The following is a 13,578-nucleotide window of genomic DNA, read 5'->3' on the forward strand; positions in this document are numbered from 1 at the left end:
GAAGAGTCTCCATGAATGGTCCCAAAAGAATACTTTGTATTAAAATATGTCTCATATACTTTTACTATTTCATGTTTTTATACTGTTGATTAATTTTATCCTTTTCTTTAATAACAGATGAGAGTCCTAAAAATGAAACTTTAACCAGGTAGGATTTTATGGATATAAAAATTGTATTTGTTGTTAGGGCTAGGATTGTGGCTCAGCAGTAGAGTGCTTGCCTAGCACGTGTGAGTTCCTGGGTTCAATACTCTGCACCATATAAAAATAAGTAAATAAAATAAAGGCATTGTGTCCATCTACATCTAAAAATTATTGAAAAATGTATTTGTTAAGTATTTAGAGCATATAGAAAAAAGGAGGGTGTTTTGAGTATTCTTTCCTGAGCTAGATAACCTATCATGTTATCATGTGCCTGGAATTTGTTCTCATTCATTCTCTCTCTCTCTCTCTCTCTCTCCCTCGTTTTACTTTTGGTACCAGGGATTGAGCCCAGGTGTGCTTAACCACTGAGTCTTATACCCAGTTATTTTTTTATTTCTTATTTTGAGAGAGGGTCTTTCTAAGTTGTTTATGACATTGCTAAGATGCTGAGACTAATCATGAACTTGTGATCCTCCTGCCTCACCTTCCTAGATCACTTGGATTACAGGCTCTGCCACACCCAGGCACTTTTTTTTTCTTAATAGTAGTCACAGCAGCTTGAAACTGTTTCTCTAACCTACTGTTTACTATTTAAACAATCATTCAGAGATGTCAACTGATTATTTCATGATTCCCAAACTAACAAGTACTTGGCCTATGATGGCAGATGGATATTTGACCATCTACCCACTTGGCTGACTAATCTATACTTTTGCCCCTGTTCATGGATTGATAGAGACTCATGGGGCATTATGATCAAGATGTAGTTCCATGAAAGATGAATTCAGAAATTTACTCTGAGTTATGTGTTCATTTTGATTCAGACTTTACCTGGGAAACCAGGATAATACTGAAAGAGTCTGTCTTAATATTTTGTAAAGTGGTTTGATAACCAATACCTTTTAACATCAAATCTTTTAGGAAAAATCTCACAATAGCAATGATTATAGGACCATGAGGCAAATCTGGGAGAAAAAAATATTTCATTGGAAGTGTTTGTATATTGATGTATAGGCCATGTTATATAACATAAATTACATTTGAAATCTTTTTAGAAGATATTTCAATTGATCTCTCTATTTCCTGATTTCTCAATTTGGATTTACCTTCAGGCTACAACCACTATGTAGTTCTATCTAGACACTTTTTTCTTCAGAGTCTTTTAACTTTTATGTGAGTATAATCGTGTTATGAGTATTGTCCTGTGTTTTTATTGTTGTCACTTTTTACATTCTCTTTTTACTTTTATTTGAGTTTCTTTTGCTCTATTAAGAAAATGCCAGCTAAGTATTCCTGCTTCTATATACTGCATCAAAAACACAGAGAATTTCAGGGTTTCAAAGAATCTTATCAACTAGTCAAAGTAATACTTCCAAATGTGTTTATCATCCTGGGCAAATGGTTGTCATGATCAACAACCTACAACTTAAAGGGTACTAAAGTGATTTTCTGGATATAGTAAGTGCCACAGTAAAATCTGAACTCAGGTTCCTAACTATTAGCCCAATATTTTACAATTTTAATACTTCTGAAGGTGGTTTTTGTTGTTGTTTATTTATTTTTTCATTGTTTCTTTTTAGTTAAACATGACAGTAGAAATTATATCACATAATTACAAAAGCAATGGAACATATCTGCTTGTAATGCAGTCCCCAGTATCTCTTCTTCCCCTCCCCTCATGCACTCCAGCCCCTCCCTTTCCTCCACTGATCTTTCTGCCATTTTCCCATAGATATTTTTAAAATTAAATGATTTCAGGTTTGCACAATGGTTTCTCTATGATATATTCATATATGTACATAGGAAAATAATGTTAGATTAATTCCAGGGTCTGTCCTTTGCTGATTTCTCCTCCCTTCTCTTGACTCCTGTTTGTCTATTCCACTGAAATTCTATTTTTTTAATGCTCCCCACCCATTTATTTTGGATTAGCTTCCATATGTCAAACAAAATATTCAAGCTTTGGTTTTATGGGAATATCTTATTTCACTTAGCATGATAGTCTCCAGTCCATCGATTTACTAAAAATTTTCATAGTCATTCATTTCATCTATTTCTCCATTAGGTATATATACCTCATTTTCTTTATCCATTTATCTGTAGAAAGGCACCAAGCTTGGCCCCATAACTTGGATATTGTGAATTGTTCTGGTATAAATATTGATGTGTCTGCCTCAGTATATTATGCTGATTTTAGATCCTTTGGATATATTCCAAGAAGGTGTATAACTGGGTCAAATGGTGATTCCATTCCTAGTTTTTAGAGGAATCTTCATACTGCTTTCCAGAGGGGTTGTACCAATTTGCAGTTTCACCAACAGCGTATGAGTACACCTTTTCTCCTCACATCCTTGCCAACATTTATTGTTACTTGTATTCTTGATAATTGCCATTCTGGTTGGAGTGAGATGAAATCGCAGAGTAGTTTTAATTTGCACATAGCTGAGTGCACAACAGAATAGGAGAGCTTGCCTAGTGAACTCAGCTGAACCCAACTGAAGAAGGTGAGACTGAAGGTAGTGCATGATCGCCGTCCAGAGAATCAGAATGGAAGCAATAGAGGAAAGACAAGTTTGAAGAGGAACATTGAGTTTTGGAGGCATAGGTTTTGAGAAAGAGATCAGAATATTAAGTTTTGTGGCTAATTTGTTAATGACCAAACAAACATGAATGACAGAGGATGTTGGGAGCTATCTAGAAAGGCATATTTAAAAATTGGTGCCCAAGGGAGGTTTGCTATTGCATGCTTTTTTGCTTTATTGGAGGAATGGGCAAAATCCAAGTTCCTGTGGGAAGATCTTAAAATTATTTGAGCCACTGGGAAGAGCAGAGAGCAATGTGAGGAAGGGTTAGATTTCCTCAAGCATCATGAGGCTTGAAGTTCCTGAACTTCAATTTTGTATTTCCCTGAACAGATGTCTGCTCACATTCATCCAACTCACTGATTCCATTCCTATGTAGGGTTGGGCTGGATTGTGATTGGGTGGCAGAGCCAGCATGAATCTTCAGTTGACTAGTTGGGTAACATGTTCACACTGAGATCAGTCACTGACACTCATTTAGCTTATTTTCCAGGAGCAGGAAGAGAGAGCTCCTAACTTTGTCCTTTGAGCCCAACCTTGTTTCAGAAATCTTCATCTTCATAGGATGAAGAGTTAAAAGTAGGGGATTGTCTTTGAGTCCTGCAGGAGAGGGCCTTTGGAGTGGGAGCCCATAGGGAGAAAGTTATTTAGATAGTACTTAGGGAAACAGAGGTACAGCTTCCAGAACTCTACTTTGCCAATAATCTTTCCTCTTGAGTGTCTGAATGCCTACAGAATTTTGAATTACTTGGTATTTAATGTGGTACTGAATAAGGTGGGACCTATATAAGATCATGAGTTGCATTTTATAATGTACAATGCCTCCATCTTGCAGGGAAAAGTATTCTCAATAACACATTACACATTTGTTTTTTACTATTGTAAGTTCATCTTTCAAACAATTTAAATGGAACAGGTAACTCCCTATGATATTTCTGGATAAAGGGGAGCAATAGATTCTTTTCAGGAAGTTGTTTCCATGCTGAGGAACTATACATGCCATTTTCAAGTTAATGTGGCTTAGTCTTTGATTCCTGGAGATACAAGGTAGTAGAGACAGTGTATCTGAGGTAGAAACCTCATCTGGGTTACCAGTTTTTGTTTCAGTTCAGGTAATAACAGTGATTTCTCCGATTAGTTGGATTTTCTGTTCAGCCTTCAGGACCATTTTTTAAAAAGGTTTATTCTCAGGCTCTGTCAACCTGGCCATCACCTTTGAAACAGAACTAAGTATGTCTTCTTTTACTATTCAATTGATTAGAAAAGTAGAGTCGAGGAGGGTAAAAATACTGTTTTTTAAAACAGAGGTCATATGTTAATTACATCAATTTAGAAAAATCATGTAATATAGTGATATCCAGATATTGACCAGCATTTATTTCTTCGAAAACCTGGGCTCACTCAATGTTGTTTTTCATTTTTGCTCTAATGATTTTCCAGGGAATCTGGTTCTATTGAAGATGGGCTTACATACAATGTGGGCACCAATAAATCTGATACCAAGGTAAAGTGCACCATTGTGAAATTAATGTTCTTGGTATGGATTTTGTTTTGTGAAGTGTGTACCATTACAATTAGCAGTGATCTTCTGGTTATTTTATGTTGGAATTTTGCAAAATAAACAATGTTATGTGCAGTTGAAATTTTTATTTATTTTATTTTTATAGTTTTGTACATAGTGATGGTCTGCAAGCACTTAAGGGTGGTAGCAGCTGGAAAATATGTAGTGATACAAGAACTGGATTATGTAGAGCCTTCCAGCTACAGATAAATAATGAGATTTGGTCAGGGATTTTTGTTTAAATTTATTTACTGTAACCTAAGTCCTACTGATGTGACTAACATGATATTTGGATCTAAATTAATTTTTAATTAATTAGTTTTGGTAATTATCATGGTGACTTTTGTTTGAAAGCTGCACAGCACATTGCCTGTAGTAGTTGTTCTCTGAGCCAGTTTATATTTTAGTATCACATCATTTTTGGTAGAGATTTTTCTCCTTCTCAATCCTTGGTTCTAAATTTACACTAGATATTGTTAAGAACTATGAAAATTTAGAAATTTTAAATCTGTTTTTCAAAATTTGTATGACAATGGTATTGCCCCCATGTTTTCTGAGTACTTCCATTAAAAGAGTATTTAAATCTCTTCGTCCATCTGAAGGATATATTACAAATAATAATCAGTTCTAGAAACAAAGACTCTCACCATATTGTACAATATTAATTAAAAGATTGTTTTTACATAGTTATGTTTTAACATATTCACTCCAAGACCTCATGTCACATTCTAAGATTCAAATTATAGAAGTTTCTGTACTTATTTATTTTATTTTGGTACCAGGGATTGAACTCAAGGGCACTCAACTACTGAGCCCCAGCACCAGCCCTATTTTCTACTTTATTTAGAGGCAGGGTCTCACTGAGTTGCTTAGTGCTCACCATTCCTGAGACTGGTTTTGAACTTTTGATCTTCATGTCTTAGCCTTCCGAGCTGTCATTGGAGGTTTGCTAGGGATTGCATAAACTCTGTACCACTTTATGTATGTGGATGTTTTCTCAATATTGTCTTTTCATGAATATTAGAGGTCTCTATATTTTCTTTTATCTTGTACAATTTCCTTTTTATCATTATGCAGTTTTCTTTGAATTGTTATATAATCTCTTACCTTGGTTAATTCCTATGTATAAATTTATTTCTATTGTGAGTGGAGTTGTTATTGTGATTTCATTCATTTTATTGTATACATATATCATTTATGTTTGCATGTTGATTTTGTTTTCAGCTACTTTGCTAAGTTTGTTTATCCCATCTTAACTTCTTCTGGGAGAGCCATTAAGATCTTCTAAAAGAGGATCACATAATATGTAAAAAGGGATAATTTGACTTCTTACTTTTTATTTGCTTCCCTTGTCTAATTGCTCTGACTGAAATTTCAGGTGCTATTTTGTATAGGAGTAGTGAGCATGCAGAGCTTATTCTTGTTTCTGATTTTAGGAGAAATGACATAGATTTTCACCATTCAGTATGCCATTGGCTTTGGCTTTGCCTTTGCCATACATGACTGTTGTAATACTATAACAAGTTCTTGATGTCCTTTGTTTCTTAGGACTTTTCTCATGAGGAATGGTAGAATTTTGACAGAGGCTTTTTTTTACTTCTATTGTAATGATCATGAGATTTTTGTCCTCTATTGTGTATGTGGTGTACTGCATTGATTTGCATATGTTGAACCATTTTGCATTCTTCTAATTAATTGAATGTTATGTTGTTCTATGATGATTAAATGTATTGATGAAATTGTCTTCAAGTATTCCATGAGCGTTTTTGCAAATATCTTCCTCAAGTATATAATTAAATAATTTTCTTTCCTTGTTTCTTCTTATTCAGTTTTCCTATAATTTCGCAAATATTATGTGTTTTGCCAGTCTCCTTCTTTTCTCTCCCATGTAATCTTTGGGGGTGCATCATTATTAGTTGTCATTTGATGGTCTGGCAGAATTCAGCCATGAATCTCTCTGAGGTATGTTTTTATTCTCCTGGTTTCTGGTGTTTTAATTTTAACCTTGTCAGATGCTTTTTGTGCTTCTATTGAGATAGTTATGGGATTCTTGTGTTTTTGTGTCATGATGTGATGAATTACATTGGTTGTTTTCCCTAAGATTGGCCAACATTGCATCCCTGGAGTGAAAACCACTTGCTTGTGGTGCACTATCTTATTCATGTATTTTGGTATCCAATTTCCCAGTATTTTATTAAGAACATTTCCTTTTATGTATATCAGACTTATTGGACTGAATTTTTGTTTCCTTGATGTGTTTTTGTCTGATTTTGAAATCAGCATGATTCTAGCTTCATAGAAGAAGTTTGGAAGTGTCCCTCTACTGTTTTTTTTCCATAGAATAATTTGGAGAGGATTGATGTTAATTCTTCATTGAAGATCTGGTTGAAATCAGTTGAGATTCCATTGTGTCCTTGGCTCTTCTTTGTGGCTGGGCTTTCAATAATATCTTTTATTTTATTGCTTGAAATTGATCTTTAAATTTTCTATGTTGTCTAGGCTCTGTTTGGGTAGGTGATCTTAATGTAGAAATTTCTCAATGTCTTTATAATTTTCTATGTGATCGGAGTATAAGTTTTCAAAATATTTTCTGATTAGCCTCTGTATTACAATCCAATGTTGTCTGTGGTGATATTTCTGTATACATCATAAATTTTAGAAAATTGAATTTTTCCTTCTTTCTCTTTTTAGCATGGCTTAAGGTTTATCAATTTTATCTATTTTTTTTTAAAGGAACAACTTTTTGTATCATTGTTATATTAGAAACTTTTTTGTTTCCATTTCATTGACTTGATGCTGATTTTAATTATTTTTCATCTTGTGCTACATTTAGAGTTAATTTGCTCTTCTTTTTTCTAGGGCTATGGAATGTAATCTTAGGTTATTTATTTGGAGAATTTTTATTCTTTTAATGAATGAAATCAGTGCTCCGAGTTCTCCTCATAGAATCACCTTCATAGTGTCTCAGTGTTTTGGATATGTTGTGTGACTATTCTCATTTATTTTATATATCCTTATATTTTATCCATGACATCCTCTGCTATCCTTCAGTCATTCAGTAGCATACTATTTAGCTTATAGTTATTAGAGAAGCTTTTATATTTTATTATGTTGTTGCTTTCTAATTTCATTCCATGATGATCTGATGGAATGCAAGGTAATTTTCTAATTTTTTGAATGACTTAGAGATGCTTTGTGGCCTTAGATGTGGTGTATTTTATAAAATGATCTGTGTGTTTCTGAGAAGAACCTGTTTGTAATGCTTGCTCCTTAGATTTATTATGTTTTTCCCTTTCTAGACTGACTGTGAAGGAAAAGGAGAAGATGATGGTAATTTCTTTGGTGACTTTCCATTCCTGGACTGTTTATTGACTTGAAATTACAGAGAGTTTCATGTGTATTTTACTTTTTTTTTTCATGAAAGCAAAATGTGACCAGGACAAGGAAGAAAATCAAGCCTCATGTGACAACAATGATTCTGGTAAAGGAGCAGAATGTATATTTTGGACTGCTCCTGTCAGAAGAATCAAAGTTAAGAGCTTGCATGGTACTCCTCCTTCCTCACCTGACATGAAGGTAAGGCTCCTTGTAACAAATTTTTCCCACTCCCCCTTTTTAACATATCATCCTCCATATCCTTATAATGGTGATACTGATCCTAAAAAGAAACATAAGGCCCCTAGTAGTTCACAATAGCAAATGTGTATAGCGCCAAGAAAGAATTATGTGCAGGATTGAGATTTGTAGATGTTGGTAGAAGAAAAGATTGTCATGTATGCTGTTGTGGAGGGAAAGAAGTAGAAAGAAACCAAATGAATAGCTGAAAGGTGAATTTGAATGTTAGAAGGCAGAAAAATAGGAAGTAGTCTTTAATGAAGAGTAATATAACTATGTAGATTGAATAAGAAAGTGAACACAAAGGATGTACTGCAAACAACAGAATTAATGAAGTTAAGGATAGCAGTAACTGTAGACAAGGGTCTTCTGAAACACTTGAAATTCATTTTAACTAATAATTGAAAGACATATAAATCTCACATATTTAAAATTTATGGAGTACTCAAATAGTTCCAACATGGAAAAGTGGGTGAGTGGAATTCTGGAATCAGTGAAGGTTTTTCCATGTGTGACATTTTTTTTTCTTTCTGGGACTTTTATTTCTTTAACATAATTCATACAAATGGTTACAGTCACAAACATGATTTTAACCAAAATATTGCTAGCCTACCACATCAGCAGGACGGCAAGGGCGCAGGCGGGACTTGGCGACCGCAGCGCCCAGGACAGTCAGCACAGGGAGCTCCAGGCGCCCCCTCCTCTGAGCTGCTTGAGATGCCGTCTCCATTTGGAACAAGGGGGTTCATGCCAAAATCAGGAAAACAGCCTTTGTTGTTTTTCTAAATTATTCTAAAAATAAGACAAGCAGGTAGAAAAAACAGTGCACTGTGCCGCATGAAGGAAGCCGGAAGCACCCAAGTCCTGAGAAGGGGCCGCGCGGAGGGCGTCCAACAGAGGGAGCTCAGACCATGGCCGCAGGTCCTGCGGCTGGCTTTTGTTGACAGCTAAGCAAACGAATCCCCCGTCATGTCCTAAAGACTGCACACAGACAAGAACATCCATGAGAGAACTGACTACTAACTTCTTTTGCTCAACGAGGAACACAAAGGACACAGGACAGTGAGCCAGCCCACAGGACGGGACAACTACAGTGGACACAGAGGCTGCGCTGCCTCGCGCCCTGCACACGCCTGGGCCAGTGTCTGGGGCACGGGGCGCAGGCGCCTCTCTGCACATTCCTGGCTGGGCTACAACTGATCACTCATGTGGTCTCTATCCGCCTCAGGCTTGACAGTTTGGCCAGGAGAAGGGGCATGGGGTGGGTGGGCCACAGGGGGCAGGCCGTGGGACAGGGACGTGGCTCTGGGTAGGATGCCTTCCACTGCAGCCGGGATGCCAGTGGGGGCCACGCCCACCACGCCTGGCGGGTACCTGCTGTAGGCAGCCCGATTGAGCTCAGGGTGCACCATGGCAGGGTCCATGCTGGCCCAGTGCGTGGCAGCCGTCAGGTGGTCCTTGTTGACGCAGTTTTTCAGGCTATCAGGGATCCGGCCTGTGATGGCTCGCCGGATCTCCTGGGCTGCCTCCTCCCGCATCTCGATGGACGCCTGCTCACTGTACCACGCAGCATGGGGGGTGCAGATGAGGTTGGGCGCATCCTTCAAGGGCCCCTGGATGAAACTGAAGGGCTCCGACTCATGCAGTCCAGTGCTGCGCCACGGATGCGTCCTTCCTTCAGGGCCTGGGCCAGCGCCTTCTCATCCACCAGCCCGCCACGAGCTGTGTTCACCAGAAAGGCCCCTTGTCTCATCTGCTTAATGGTGAAGTCGTTGATGAGGTGGTGGTTGTGCTCCTTGAGGCCGCAGTGCAGCGTCACACAGTCGCTGTGGAAGAGCAGGTCCTGCAGGGTGCTCACTCGCTGCAGCCCCTGGGCCCGTTCCCTGCCATCCGACAGGTACCGGTCATAGAAGAGCACGCTGAAGCCGAAGGCCTTGGCCGGTAGTGCCACTGCCTGCCCCACACGACCTAGTCCAATGATGCCCACGGTCTCCCCGCGGATCCTAGCAGCTCCTGAGGCCACTTCGCGGATCTGCTCACCACTCTGGACCCACGTGCCTTCCCGCAGTGCCTGGTGCAGCCAAGTGGTCCGACGGTACAGGTTCAAGATGTGGCACATGGTGGAGGCAGTGGTCTCCTCCACAGATGCTGCAGGCACGCTGCAGACAGCAATGCCTAGGTCCCCGCAGAGCGTCCTCGGCACTGGGCCCGCCCGGCGGCGCGCACCCGCCAGGGGCAGCCTAGCCTCCGACCAGCCCGGATCTGCGGACGCCGCCCTGCCGCTCCCGCGAGCACTGCGGAGGGGCCCGTGGATAAGAGCTGGGGGAGCCGCGGCATGGGGAGGCTGCACGCCCAGCGGCGGGCCTCGGGATCCCGAGACTTCTGCAGACCAACTCTGGAGAGGCCGCAAGCCCTGCCGCCCCGCAGGTCGCGGCGCCCCCACGACAGGCCCACCTCCGGACTTGCGCCCCCGCTTCAGCAAAAAGGCCGGAGGGACTGCGCGAGCCAGGGACCGCGGGGTGGCGGCGGCCTGTGCGGCCCGCGGGCCCCTGTGTCACCCGCGCCGGCCGCCCCATGTGTGACATTTAAGTGGACCCATCAAGCAAGGTAAGGGGCCAGCACCATAAAGGTCTAGGGGAGGACTACGTTCTCTCCAGAGAGAACACTTGTCTACCATTCATCTCCTCATATTCTGGAGGGATTGCAAACAGGGTGTGAGATAACATCACCATGATCATTTTATGATTGTGAAATATAATAACACATTCAAATATATGCCTACACATTTTAGATAATAAATTTCATCACTTCCCTTCTTAGTAAGAGTTCAAATAATTATTTCATCTTAGTACTAATGAAAATGATTAAGATAGTTAGAGTTTTGGAACTGTGCACCTTTGTTATACAGAATAGAGGGTTTCACTGTGGCATATTTTCATATGTGTATAAGTTAGTGTGAAGCATATCACTCCCAAAATATAGCCTTAGCATCTCCTCCTCCTTCAGTTTTCTCTCTTCTCCCTTTTCACTAATTGTCTTCTCTCAAATTTGGTGATGAACCTTTCCACTAATGACATGTTCCTTTCTGTGTCTGGCTTATTTGATTCAATAGGGTGCTGTCCAGGTCCATCAATTTTTCTGCTACATGACACAATTCTTAGGGCTGAAAACTAGTCCATTGTGTGTACACTGACTATTGTTTTTCTGTAAATAGTGGGGCATGTTATTGCTGAGCCAATTGATATTTGTCTTTTTAGTTTTAGGAGTAACCTCCTAATTCCCATAGTGGGTGTCATAATATGCATCCTCACCAATAACGTTGATGAATTCCTATTCCCCAATCATCATTGGTGTTTATTTCTTGAATTCTTGAATATTGCCTTTATGAATGGGGTAAGATAGACTCTGAATTGAATTTTGATTTGCATGTCCCTGATGGCTAAAGACAGTGAATAGCACTTCATATAGAAGCTGAGAAATTATACATTTTCCTTGGTGACCTCTCTGTTTATGTTGCATTGATTAAATGGGTTGTTTGCATTTCCAGTGGTGAATTTCTTACTTGTTTATATATTTAATATACCAATCCTTTATCAAAGATTAGCCAGCAAGGATTGCCCTCTATGCTATAAACTTTCTCCTCACTATATTGGTGGGTCCCTTTGGTCTTATGAAAATTTTACTTTGATGCACTTCTGTTTGTGTCTTTGTGCTATTATTTCCTCTGCTCTAATATTTCTGTTCATAAAGCCTTAGTCTGTGGTACATGATGAGATGTTTCCCTGGATTACCTAGAAGCATTAGCAGCATTCCTATTACTCAATCTATGTTTTGTATCCATTTTGTGTTGTCTTGTGCATGGGGAGATATAGAGATCTATATCCATTCTTCAACATATGGATATCCATTTTAACCAATACCATGTGTTTTTCTATAAAGTGCCTTATGGTTGAACATACGTTGAGTTCATTGTGATATAATCATACCTGCATTTTGTTGGCACCATTTCAGACCCGAGTTCTTCCCTTTCCTTTTTCTCCTCCCTAACCTTCCTCTCCTCTACTGGACACCCTTCCACTCCTTTATTTTTAAATTTTTTATCAGTGCTTATTGAGATACATAAAGGTGGAGGTCACCATAATATACTTCCACATGCACACTGAGTAATTATGTCACATTCATTGCCTATTCCCTCCACGAATCTAACCCTTCTACATCCCCATCAATCATTTTCTACTTCACTAATCTTTCCTTAACTTTGTGATATCCATTGCACTATTGTTTTTCTTAGGTTGCTTTAGCTTTTGCCTATGAGAGAAAACTTTTCTTTGCTTGATTTTCTCATTTGACTTATTGCATTTTGTGTGACATTCCCAATTCCATCTATTTATTGGCTCATGGCGAAATCTCATTGGAAAAGACAGAATAAAACTTTTCTATGTATATATACCACATTTATATTCCATTCAGTATGTCTTGGCTACTGCGTGTTGTTTTGCTATAGACATTGATGTATTTGTATCCCTATTGGTCTGCAGATTTTTCCACTTTGGACATATAACTGATGAGTATATGTCCACATGGTGGTTTCAATAACAGTTTTTTGAGAAATCTCCATTCTCCCTCCCAGAGGGTTCGCACTAACTTGTGGTCCCACCAACAATGTATGAATGTACCTTTTTTCCCACATTCTCACCAACATTTATTGTCTATATTCTTGGTGTTTAACATTCTGACTGAATTCAGAGGAAAGTCTCTGTGTAGTTTTGACTTGCATATCCTTGATTAGTAGATACTTAGATAATTTTTTTCTTACTTATTTGATCTTTTGTGTTTCTTCTATTGAAAAATGTTTGTTTAGTTCTTATTAATTGACTTAATTGTATTTATGGCATTAAGTGTTTTGTATTGTGTGAATATTCTTATTAATGCCCTCTAAGATGAGTTGTAGACAGATTTTATCCTCCTCTATAGATTTTTCTCTTTACTCTCTTTATCATTTCTTTTATTGCTTGGACTTAAAAAAAAAAAAAAAAAGCTTTCTTTTCCCATGCATTTGTTTTTGGCATTTCTGTCCAGGAATCAGATGATTGCAAATTTGTGGATCTGTCTTTGTGTTTCCAGTCAGTTCTGGTTTGTTTTAATGCCAGGGTCATGCTGTTTTCCTTACTATTGCTCTGTGTTATACTTTGAAATTGTGTATTATATTGCATTCTGCATTGCTCTTATGTTTCAAGTTTTCATTTTCAATTTTTGGTCTTTTTTTTCAATGATAAGAATTTCAGGATAATTTTTTCCAGTTCCATGAACACCATCAGAGGTCTGATAGAAATTGCATAAAATCTGTGAATCACTTTCTGAATATGGATATATTCCCAACCTTAAATTCTGCTTTCTTTTTTATAATATTAGATGTTTCTCTATTTTATGATGCCTCTTTTTTTTTCTTACTGAGACCTCTTCAATTTCATTTTATGATTTTGCCATTTGCCACTTTAGACTGGGTTATGCGTATGTATTATTTTGCTTCTACTATAAATGGAGATGTTATCCCTATTTCAGTCTCAGTGGGGTTGTTTGTATTGTATACATATATTATGCATGTTTGTATTTTGAAGTTGTTTTCAGAGAGTTTGCTAAAGTTCTATATCCCATCTTAACTTCTTCTGGCAGAGA

The 13,578-nt window shown here is 38.5% G+C and overlaps 1 pseudogene; it reads right to left on the bottom strand.

Moving 5' to 3' along the window:
* Positions 1 to 9,092: 9,092 nt before the first annotated feature.
* Positions 9,093 to 11,894, bottom strand: LOC144255069 (C-terminal-binding protein 1 pseudogene; annotated as a pseudogene).
* Between the last annotated feature and the right edge of the window lie 1,684 nt (positions 11,895 to 13,578).

The sequence above is a fragment of the Urocitellus parryii genome, chromosome 5 (genome assembly GCF_045843805.1).
Source record: "Urocitellus parryii isolate mUroPar1 chromosome 5, mUroPar1.hap1, whole genome shotgun sequence".
Lineage (NCBI taxonomy): Eukaryota > Metazoa > Chordata > Mammalia > Rodentia > Sciuridae > Urocitellus > Urocitellus parryii.